This window comes from Acanthisitta chloris, unplaced genomic scaffold, assembly GCF_000695815.1.
Source record: "Acanthisitta chloris isolate BGI_N310 unplaced genomic scaffold, ASM69581v1 scaffold44569, whole genome shotgun sequence".
NCBI lineage: Eukaryota > Metazoa > Chordata > Aves > Passeriformes > Acanthisittidae > Acanthisitta > Acanthisitta chloris.
Window position 1 is genome coordinate 7,325 of NW_008693965.1, and position 10,412 is coordinate 17,736.

The window sequence follows — 10,412 nt, forward strand, 5'->3', positions numbered from 1 at the left end:
GTCATATATAATTGAATGGTGATATATGCTAACTGGGCATATTGAATCTTTCAGCAAGACTATCCAGAATGTAAACAATGTGCCTTGCAATGTTATGAGAGCAACACTTCAAGTGTGGGCTAAACGTTTGTATCCTGTTGGATTGATGAGGTAAATAATATTTACAAGGCATACATAGAATTGTCAAGGCTGGAGGAGACCTCTAAAATCATTGAGTCCAACCATTAACCTGCCACTGCTGCAACCATATCCTCCAGCGTCAGATCCAGACACCTCTTAAACGTTTCCAGGGATGGTGACTCCACCACCTCCCTGGGCAACCTGTTCCAGTGCCTGAACATCCTAACAGTGAAAAAATTTTCCTAACATCTAATCTGAGTCTCAGAATATTCTAAGAATATTGCTTGACTGTGTCATTTTCATATGAAGTAGTAGCCAGTACTTAATGTAGGAGTATTTTCAGTTGATGTTGTTACTGTCAAGAGGGTTAATTAAAAAGAACCAGAACACTGTCATATAAAATCGATTCTTTAAGAGTTTGCATTCTGATTAGGGAATATATGGTCATGGAGGTGCTACTCAAAGCAGTAGATTCATTTTCTTGTTAGGCTTTACCTTGGGCTGTAGTTTGATTGTGCATTTCAAATGGTATTTCTGCCTGGAAAAAAAATCATCCATGTTCCTCCAGGTAGGTGTGTTTGTTGTTAAGCTTCATTGGAGCAAGCATTTCTGAAGTTTTATGGTAAAGTGATTTAAGAAGACCAGTCCATCGAAGAAACAATTCTGTGTGAGTTCTTTGTTGTGTTATGGTCTGACTCTAGATGTGGTCACAAGTTACTTGGAGAGTTGTGGAGGCAGCACATAGATTGAGGAGTGGCTAAGAGTGATGCTCTTGGGTATATAACTGTGCCATGTTAAACTGACATCTGGGAGCTTTCTCATACAGCGATTTGCCTTGCTGCTGAAGGAAAACGAAAGAAAAGTGATTAAATACAAAGTGATTTCCTGTGTTTTCTCCACACCAAAGATGTATTTCTTCTGTGATTATCTTAGAAAAGTTTGACTGTGCAACCAGCTGCAGATTTTTATAAGCATATTTGAGAAAGCTAAAATGAAATACCAATCTGGTGAAATGATGGTATGTTAAACCTCTGCATATGCTATGTGTTTAATCCTACTAGAAGAGGAGTAATAAGGTCACTCTTCTCAGTGACAGCTTGCTCCTAAGGCTTTAACACGCTTTCACTTTTTGAATGACCTTCATTGCTTTGATTAGTCTGTTTCTCTAACCTCTTGTCTGTGCAGCAAGGCCAAACTCGTAAAAATTATACACCTCTGAAATTTCAATCCAAAACTATTTTGTCTTGCAAGTCTTTGAGGCCTAGAGCTACAGCTTGGGGTTTGGGTTGTGTTTTTTTGTTCGGGATTTTTTTTTTTTTTTGTGGGGATGGCGGTAGAGGTTTGTTTGGTATGTCTTTCACCAATTCTAGATGCTGAAGTGGCTTGAATTGTAAACTATGAAATGATGAAAATGACTCTTTTGAAAAATAATTAGTTGAAGTGAGAGATTTCCTGTTGTACAGAGCTGAGAAGGCTGTGCTGAGGGTGAAGAGGGAAATCTCCATTGAAAGTTAGGCATGTAATCTGCTTAAGTCATTCTGAAAGTCATAGCAATCAATTATCTGCCTCTTTGGGCATCTTAGTGCATCTGTGTGTGCCTACTCAAATAAGCAACTCATTAGCTGATAAAAGCAAATGATTAGTCAATGAAATTGAAAGCCGTTTGTATTTAAATATTTATTTTGCCTAATTTCAAGTTTTATTTATTATCATTATAACTGAGACGTTTTTATTAGTTGAATTGTAAATTCTTTCCAAGTACCACAGTGTGCATAATAGATGGGGAAAAACTGCTCTACATAATTGAATATACCAATTAATAAGCTAAATCGTGTGATTACTTGAATGTTAATGGCCGTGATGCTGCACTCGTAATTAATCAGGTGCCTGCATTTGATAGCTGTAAATCAGGCTGAATAATGTAACGCACGTTGTTTCTAAAGAAAACTACAAAAGCAATGCGAGTTTGTAACTGGTAGAAAGGGTAGTTATGTAAGAACCTTACACGGAAGCTTTCTCAATATAAATCAAGATTAAATTAAGGGGTTCTAATGCCTCTGATTTAATCAGACTTGCTGTATTGGGATGTTAATGGTGGAACAATTGACTTTTCAAATGCTTGATTATTCCCCCATTGTTGAACCAAATTATTTGGTATCTGAAGACTTTTAGTAAGATGGTTGTGGGGTTTTTTTAAATCTAAAGTATCTGCTTTATCTGTACTTTGATTGCATTCATGTATTTCCTGATTTGCTTGTAGAAACTTGCTCCTTTCCTTTAATTCTCTCATAACTAGATCGAGGTCTTTGGTCACTTAAATGCTGGCAGTGCTTCTCCTGATCCTACCTGTCTGGTTGCAGATTCCTTACAGCTGCTCTGCTCTGCACTCCTGTGCTGCTTCATGGATGTCTTCAGAGAGTGGATCTGACTGACCTTTGGGAAAACATAGTCTGACCTGCTGGAATTGGTCATTTGCAGGGCACTGTGAGAATAAACGAGGGCAAGAAATTACCCCTCATTGTTAAGTGAAAGTATTGAACTGTTTGCAGAGCTGCCCAGACTGGAAAAATGGTGCAGAGAAAACTGCAGAGTGTTTGTGAATCTGTGTTTTCTTTTCCCAAACTCAAACCAGTGAAGTATTTGACTGCTTGTCTCATTCTCCTGTCATGTCCCAGCCTTGCCTTGTCACTCACCAGGAATGTACCTGCCAAGCTGTTGCTTTTCTTTGGTAGGTCTTAATGTGACCAGAGTAGAAGCTTAGGACACCAGCAGAAAGGGGAGCTGGTCCAGGCTGTGCTGATGCAGCTGTCAGGGAGGCTCACAGAACTTGGCTGAATTTTTTTCTGAAAACTGTGAACTAATGAAATACTACAACTCCTCAAGAGTTTTTGCTGATGGTTGCTTGATACTGGCTGCTTAATGTCGCTGCAGTCAAGCAACCTGTAAAATGTCTGTTATACTTCTGGTAATTAGATGATATTAGGCATAATGACAGGTGGTTGACAACTTGCATGCAAACTACAACTAATGTGATAAGAGCAGGACAGAATTCTTTATTTTGCTTCATATTTTCTATTTTTGGATAACCAGTGCCTGTGGAGCTGCTAATGCCAGATAAGGCAAAATCTACCATGTTATTTTTAGGAAAAAAAACTCTCTACTCCTACTTGTGTATTTGTGCTCTGCCCTGAAAATGCAGCTCACAACTGATTGAATTACAGGACTATTTTTAAGTATTACAGAAGAAAGGAACTCCCTTCAACTGATGGCTACACAGACAGGGTCTGGAATTGAAACAACCATAGGAATATATTAATTGAGTTATGCTCAGCAGAAGAGTTAATTGGCTGGTGCAGTACTGTATTAATTAATTTACATTGCTTCCAGAGCCCAAACTGGTGTCAGAAACCCTCAATTGCACCATTTACAGGGGTTTAACTACTTTAAAACATTATTTCTCAGGTCTGAGCAGTTTGAAATAAACAATTCCACTCTTATCTTATTAACAGTAAATCCATTCTTTTTCCTTCTCACCTGCCTCTGTAATGATTAAATGAGTATTTAGCAAGTGATATGTTCCGTAAACCACAAATGCCACATCTGCACATCTGTTAAACACCTCTGGGGTGCTGACTCACTTTCCTGGGCAGCAGCATCTTCAGACATTCTTACATATTCAGAAAAAAAAAAAAAAGAAAAAGCTGGGCCTGTGGAAATGTCTTAGCAGTTATTCACACTTTTCTTTAGTAAAATAAAAGAATCAATGAAGTATGATTTTTGCTTGTTTTGTTGTTTTTTTTTCTCCCAACTGATGCTCTCTTTCTGGACATGGATTCTGTGGCATCTGAGGAGCTTTGAATGCCTTCTGCATTTGAGAGCAAAAATAGTTCCTTTATGCTGTGCATGTTTATGAATTGAATATTGACTTCATCTCAGCTTCACATAACAGAAAATTCCAGTAGTGTGCCCAGAGGTTCTTTGCAGGGAAAGAACATGTGCAGGCAAGAACTGCGACTGGTGAGAAGTCTTTTCTTTTTTAGGAAGACAGTAAAAACTGCAAAGCTTGAAATGTGGAGTAAATGATGTGCTAACCAATATATAATACTTAGGAATTTTAATCATAGAATCATAGAATCAACCTGAAGAGACCTCAAAGATCACCGAGTCCAACCCTGCATTGGTCACTAGACCATGGCACTAAGTGCCACATCCAGTCTCAGCTTGAAAACCTCCAGGGATGGTGAATCCACCACCTCCCTGGGCAGCACATTCCAATGCCTGAGCACTCTCTGTAAAAGGTTCATTAGGAGGAGTTAGTTAGATGCACCATTATATTAACTAAATGCTACTTTTTTTAACTAAGGCTATAATTTATACACTAGCTGTTACTTGAGAGTTACATAAATTGATTATGGCCAACTCTAGGAGATTTGAGCTCTCACTTTAGACTTGGTAGAAGTTCTAGAACATGATTTAAATTCCAAATGCCAGTTAGTCTTCCATCATACCTTTACTGACTTCAGAGAAAGCCTTTTGTCATGTAGGACTCTTAGTAGTATGGGATGCTGTGGCACAGAGGTAACAGAGCTGCTGAATTCACATGTTTTTGTCGAGTTTGACTTTTTGCCACATGAAGAGAAAGGATTTATGTTTATGCAAATAATGGGATTGAAGTCTCCACATGGGGTTGTATTCAGGGGCAGCTGCTGCTTTTACTTATCGTAAGCAAGAATCGTTAATGTTTTGGAGCTGTACTTGCCTCACAGCTTGTCCGGGGATTGGGGAAGAGAGAAATCCCTGCCCTAAGGTCTGCTTAATTGCCTTCCTGTCCAAAGACGTAGTGCCTGAAAGGCTTGAACATAACCTTTAAATAAACTAAACCATCACAAGTAAATAGTTTGGTCCCCAAGTAGAGGACCCAGTGATAAATAAATTCATGTATAATTTCTACTTGTTGTGCTGCTATGATAGTACAGTTACGCATAAGTTAGAATCGATAAATTTACCTGAGTTTTTTCTATGCAGCAACTTGAAAAAACTCAAGTATTATGTGAAATAATTTTAATTACTGTTGAATCTAATAAATGTGTTTCGGAGTGTTCATATAGCTCAGATTTTTTTTAGAGGTATGTGTCCTGAGTGTAATTTTTTTCCTTCCGTGGATGAGGCTTAACTCCTTGGATGCTAAGAGTATTTTGTTTTGGAGTTAGTCCGAGGCAGTAGGGAGTTTGTGCTGCTGTTTCTGACTGATTTTATTGTTTGTGCCATAATAAACCAAAGAAAAATAGTTGAAATGTAAAATTGCAGAAATAACACATGGAAGAGAATGGTCAGTCATATTTTAGAGTCACTCCTTCTTCCTTCCTCCCCCAGCATCTGTGCCCACTTGTACTTACAGGGACAGGATGGCAGCCCAGACCGACTTCATTCTCCCAGTCAAAACGGCAGTTTTTGCCTAACTCCTCTGGGTAATGCAGGACTTTGCCTCATTATGGAATCCATTTGTATTTGCATAAAGATTATTCACCTCATCATAGCTCTATTGTGAGCTTAAGAGTCTAATGGCATAGAACTTCTTGCGAGATAAGAACTTCACTTTCAAGTTGTTAACAGTTTGAATAATGGTTCAGTTAATGGAGGAAGTAGTTGTTTAATTTAAGCTGTAGATGTTTAAGAGCAAGAATGTGCATAGATTTGGTTTTAGCTTGTTGCTTGTAGTGTCAGTAGGTATTCTAGTGCAAATTTAAGTCATCCTTTTGCTGGCCGTCCCTTTTTAGTAGCAAGTTAGGTATCATACAGATCTGATTATTTCGGGATACTTAATTACAAACCCGTGAAATAAAAATCTGTTGATACATTCGTCTGTATCCTCTGCTATGTTTGGATACTTGTTTTTTGTATTAGCAAGTGTTTCGGTGGGAAATAGCCAAGATACTGCAAGTTGTCGGCTGAGATTTGCAGAGGTGACTCGTGGCTGTGGATTTTTGGAGTGCTGGAGACTTGCAGCAGTGCGATGTCACTTCTTGGATGCTTCTCTTGTTGTCTTTATAGGAACTGATCTTGGTTTCATGTTGCTGCTTTATTCTTTGAGTACTTGTGTTTGTGGTGTATCTTGCAGTTAGACACTAAGGTTATCTTGAACCTCTCACCTTTCGATAAATTATGTGAACGTTGAGCTCTTAAAAGGTAACAAAAAAAGGTAGTGTTACTGTTCGGTGGAAAACATTGACATTGCTAAAAACTAGATCTCTAAGATGCCATTTTCTTTTTCCTTTTTGTCCCATCTGCTTGGTTTTGCCAAGGTCCCCAGTCACCGTAGAGTAAAATTGTTTTTTAATGTGGTAAAAGAAATTCTTGCCGGCTCTGGCTCCCTGGTGTGGGTGTTGGTGCTGGGGCAGCCCCAGGCTGTGCCACTGCCCCCCAGGGCTTTGTCTCATGCCTGCACCAACGCCATTTAGATGCTAATGAGATATAAGCTCGCTGTTTTCTCCTAGAACTTGACTGCATCTCAGGAATGTGGCCTGTCTGGTTTTAGGTTGGCTTCGGCATTAAAAGGACCTACTGTAATTCCTGCTCGCCGATGGATTGATTAAAGCCTCGGCCTTGTGTCTCGGGGCTTTGATGTGCCAAAGGAAACGGCTGGGTTGGTGGAGAATTACATACTTTTTTTGGCTCTCCGGATCTTACCTACTGCTCTGTGTTTTTTGTTTGCCATCTGCGATTAGGCAGGAAAGTAAATTTGCTCTGCGAAGCCACACATGGCATTAGCTTTACTGACAAGGATTGAACCTTTCCTTCTGTTCATGTTTGTCATGCGTTGGGGTAGCCAAACGCTCTATTGTTCTTTCAGCTTCTCTTGCAAAAATATATCTATCTATCTATCTGTCTATCTATATATATATCGTGTGGAGTGTATTTCTGTATTTTTACTGTGGGTCTGACAGTTTTCTGTTGTTAGGCTATTTTCTGGTTCAGTGGAATACATATTCTGGTTCATGTTTAGAGGCAGTGAATAAATGAATAACCTAGGCATAACAGGAACATATTGTAATAAATCTGAGTTCTACTCACGGCATCTTAGCAGCAATTTGTTGTATTTTGTGCTGAAAAAAGGGATCAATTTATATATGCTGCAAACACGAATTTGAAACATAGCCCTGGGAATAAAATTTTTGTAGGTCTGTTCTTTTGTACATGAATGCAGCATTCATCAGATCTTCCGTGCTGCAATCCCTACATATTCTAGTTGTAAAACGAAATAATAACTGGGTTTTGTTTTTGGAAACACGTTCTTTAAGATTTTTCTTTTAAATGTGTTGAATGATAATTTTCTTCGAGATTTCATTACTCTCTTAGGTGAAACATGCTTGGAGGCAGCACAGGGGAGGAAAACTGTAAATCTAGTTGGCCTCAGTGAGCAATTACTTTAGCAGATAAAACAAAATATGCAAATATTTCTTGAGCACTTAAGGCTGATCTTTCAGACACGGTCTGTATCCCTAGCCAAAGAAGGACATATGATAATTAGATTTTTGAAGGACCATGTGCTCATGCTACAGAGTGAAATATTAAAATGCAAGAAAGCAGAGTACCACATGGCACCATTGATTTTTATGGCAGTTCATGTTAAAATGCTCTCTCTTTATATTGCCTTTTAGGTTACCTAGGGTGAAACAAAATTACAGGCTTGGAGACTCTGGAAAAGCTCAGCATCAGCGTTTGAGGTAAAAATGAACATGCTGAAGTAATCTGGGGAGTGTCCTCCTTGTTAACTTTATGGAACTGATTGGAGTAGAAATTTTCATCAAGATTCATTTTGCATTTAAGTTTTCAGTATTGATTTGACTTCAGGATCTCTTTTTAGGTCTGGGAAAACTCATACTTTAGGTGTGTGTATATATATATAGTGTAAATTTTTTATGTTAGAGCTTTAAGAACACTCTAGATCTGCTTAAATAGATTTTTGTTTTAAGTTGTAGTTTTATAATACATATAAATGTTATATAAATAGATATATTTGGCTAATATAGCTAGGAATTCATTGTCATGAATGACTCACCTTTCTGAATTTTACTTTTATGGCTAAATCACTATCTTAAGTGCCCAATATTTATGCTTTTATTAAAAAACCACATGTGTTAATGTACTTAGGACAAAACAGTTGTTGCTGTTTCATGAGCTGTGACTGTATTACTTGTGGCTTCAAAATAGTTTAAAGTCATTTCGATTCTGATTTTTTAATGTTTAACTCAAGTGAAATGAAAATACATGTGCATGGAAAAAAGCAGTGCAATTATAGAGATCATAATAAAATTATATAGAACACTAGTAGTATATTTCTCACACGAACCAGTTGTTGATCATAGTAACCTGTAAATAGGGTTAGGGAAGCATATGCACATTTAAACTACCAAGGTTAATTTCCTATTAGAAACTGGAAGAATGATTTAGAAGACAAAGTAATTCATGTTCAGGATGGACTGAAGTAGTTCATTTCTCTCAGCAAGTTGTGTAGGCTCAACACATTTAAATGTTTATAAGCAACAGAGTTACCACAATGAACCATGCTATTGTAGTTCCCTTTTCAAACAATTTTTACAGTTCATGGGTTTTTGTTGTTGTTGTTTTTAAGAGCCGAAGCTTGCAAATTATGTGATTAATCTCCAAGCTGATATCATGATGTCAAAATGCAGTTTGGGAAGCATAAACACAGAGACTGCGGAAATTAAAACGGTAAGACTGTGCTTCGTAGCGTGGGAGAAGCAGGTTTTGTGTGTCACTTCACTGTGTTCTCCTATTTTACATTTAAAGCTGTTTCAGAACCATAGAGTAACTTCTGTGTGTGAGGTTACAGAAATTTGCTGTGAATTTCTTTGGAAAGAATAATCCAAGTAGCTACTTAATTTTATCCATAGAAGCTTAGATGCAGCAATAGCATAGGTAAAGGTGCTTGTCATGAAACAGGCTCTGATATCTTGTGAGACTGAATGTGGTTAGAAAGTTATTCAGTTTTTTGAAAGGATGTGTGTGTGTTTAAATATTTTTTGTGAATTTTTATTCCAGTGTGGTTGTGTTGGTGAAATACAATCAGTTTAAAAAGAAAAAAGTGGGAAGAGGAGTAATACAAAGGGTTAGAATTAGAATTGAATTTTTATGTTGTTCCAGATAGGAGATACAAAGCAAATGGAAAGGAAAGTAAATGGCAGGTAAGTTGTTAAGGTCCTAGTTTTGATAGTGTGCTGCAGTTTGAATTAGGAGTTCAGCAGTAATAGGAAAAGGGCTATCTGATTAAAGCTACAGAGCAGGAAAATGGATGTTTAGCTTGATAACATAGGGAAGACAGAAATGTACCTGGTTTTGCTATTCCTCACCTTGCCTTGCATCTTAGGTCCCATATACTTCATGTTTTATCTTTTTGTCCTCTCTGGTAAAAGAAGGTGAGTCTGCACAGCACCAATCCTACAGTGCTCTGTAAGCAGCTGACTAGTTAGGATTGTTGCATGGGGCCTTATACACATTGTTTTAACGAATGAAAGTTTGTTCCAGGATCTGGCTGCATGTTTGTATTCCTTAAAGGAGAAACATCCCTTTTCTGAACCTTTTTTCTGAATGCCTCGTGCTCTGGTATCACTGCAGATACATTGCAAAAGTGATTTTTGCTTTCCCATTGCATTGCTTTAGTGGTAAATGCCCTACAGGCCACATGTGTTATGCTGATGGATAGTGGTGTGATGGATAGTGGTGTGATCCTTCTGTGTTAAAGACTGTTACAGTCACTCTACAGCAGCACAACTGTTGTGTGAGCAGTGTCTCCCTGGCTCTGTTGGTAGAGCTGCACTAATGGCAACAGAAAGTGTTGATTAGGCTTTTGCCTCAAACCCAGGTTTGGCCACACTGTTGACTGAACATTAGATGAAGGACTTCAGGGGGCTGTGTGGTTTTCTGAGTCTGCTAAGTGAGTGTCATGTTGTACTCCGTTTCTTTCCTATAAACAGATGTTTAGGTAGAGCGTGCCAGGAATTCCAGCTGTTAACTGTTGTGTTGCTTGTAGAAATGCTTCAGAAGAAGCTCATCTAAATGTAGACCCCCAATGTAATCTTCATTTAATAAGCTCTTTAAAGAAACTTTCCTGAACCCCAGCAAGCAGCCTTTACTAGGCTGCTAGAGACCAGGGTTCTGCTTGTGCTGTTGGACTGGTTCTGTACCAGAAAAAATAAACATGTTTTCTAGTTCAAAATTAACATTCTCAATGAATATTGGTGATTGTGCTAAGGAAACCAGGGAAGACAGTT

The 10,412-nt window shown here is 38.2% G+C and overlaps 1 protein-coding gene across 1 annotated transcript in view; it reads left to right on the forward strand.

Annotated features, from left to right (window-relative positions):
* Positions 1-7,778: 7,778 nt before the first annotated feature.
* Positions 7,779-10,412, forward strand: part of LOC103810330 (endoribonuclease Dicer-like) — a gene marked incomplete at its 3' end in the record, with an annotated part of 10,483 nt that continues 7,849 nt past the window's right edge. The window contains exons 1-2 of the mRNA XM_009083230.1: positions 7,779-7,844; positions 8,753-8,853. The remainder of the gene's footprint in view (positions 7,845-8,752; positions 8,854-10,412) is intronic.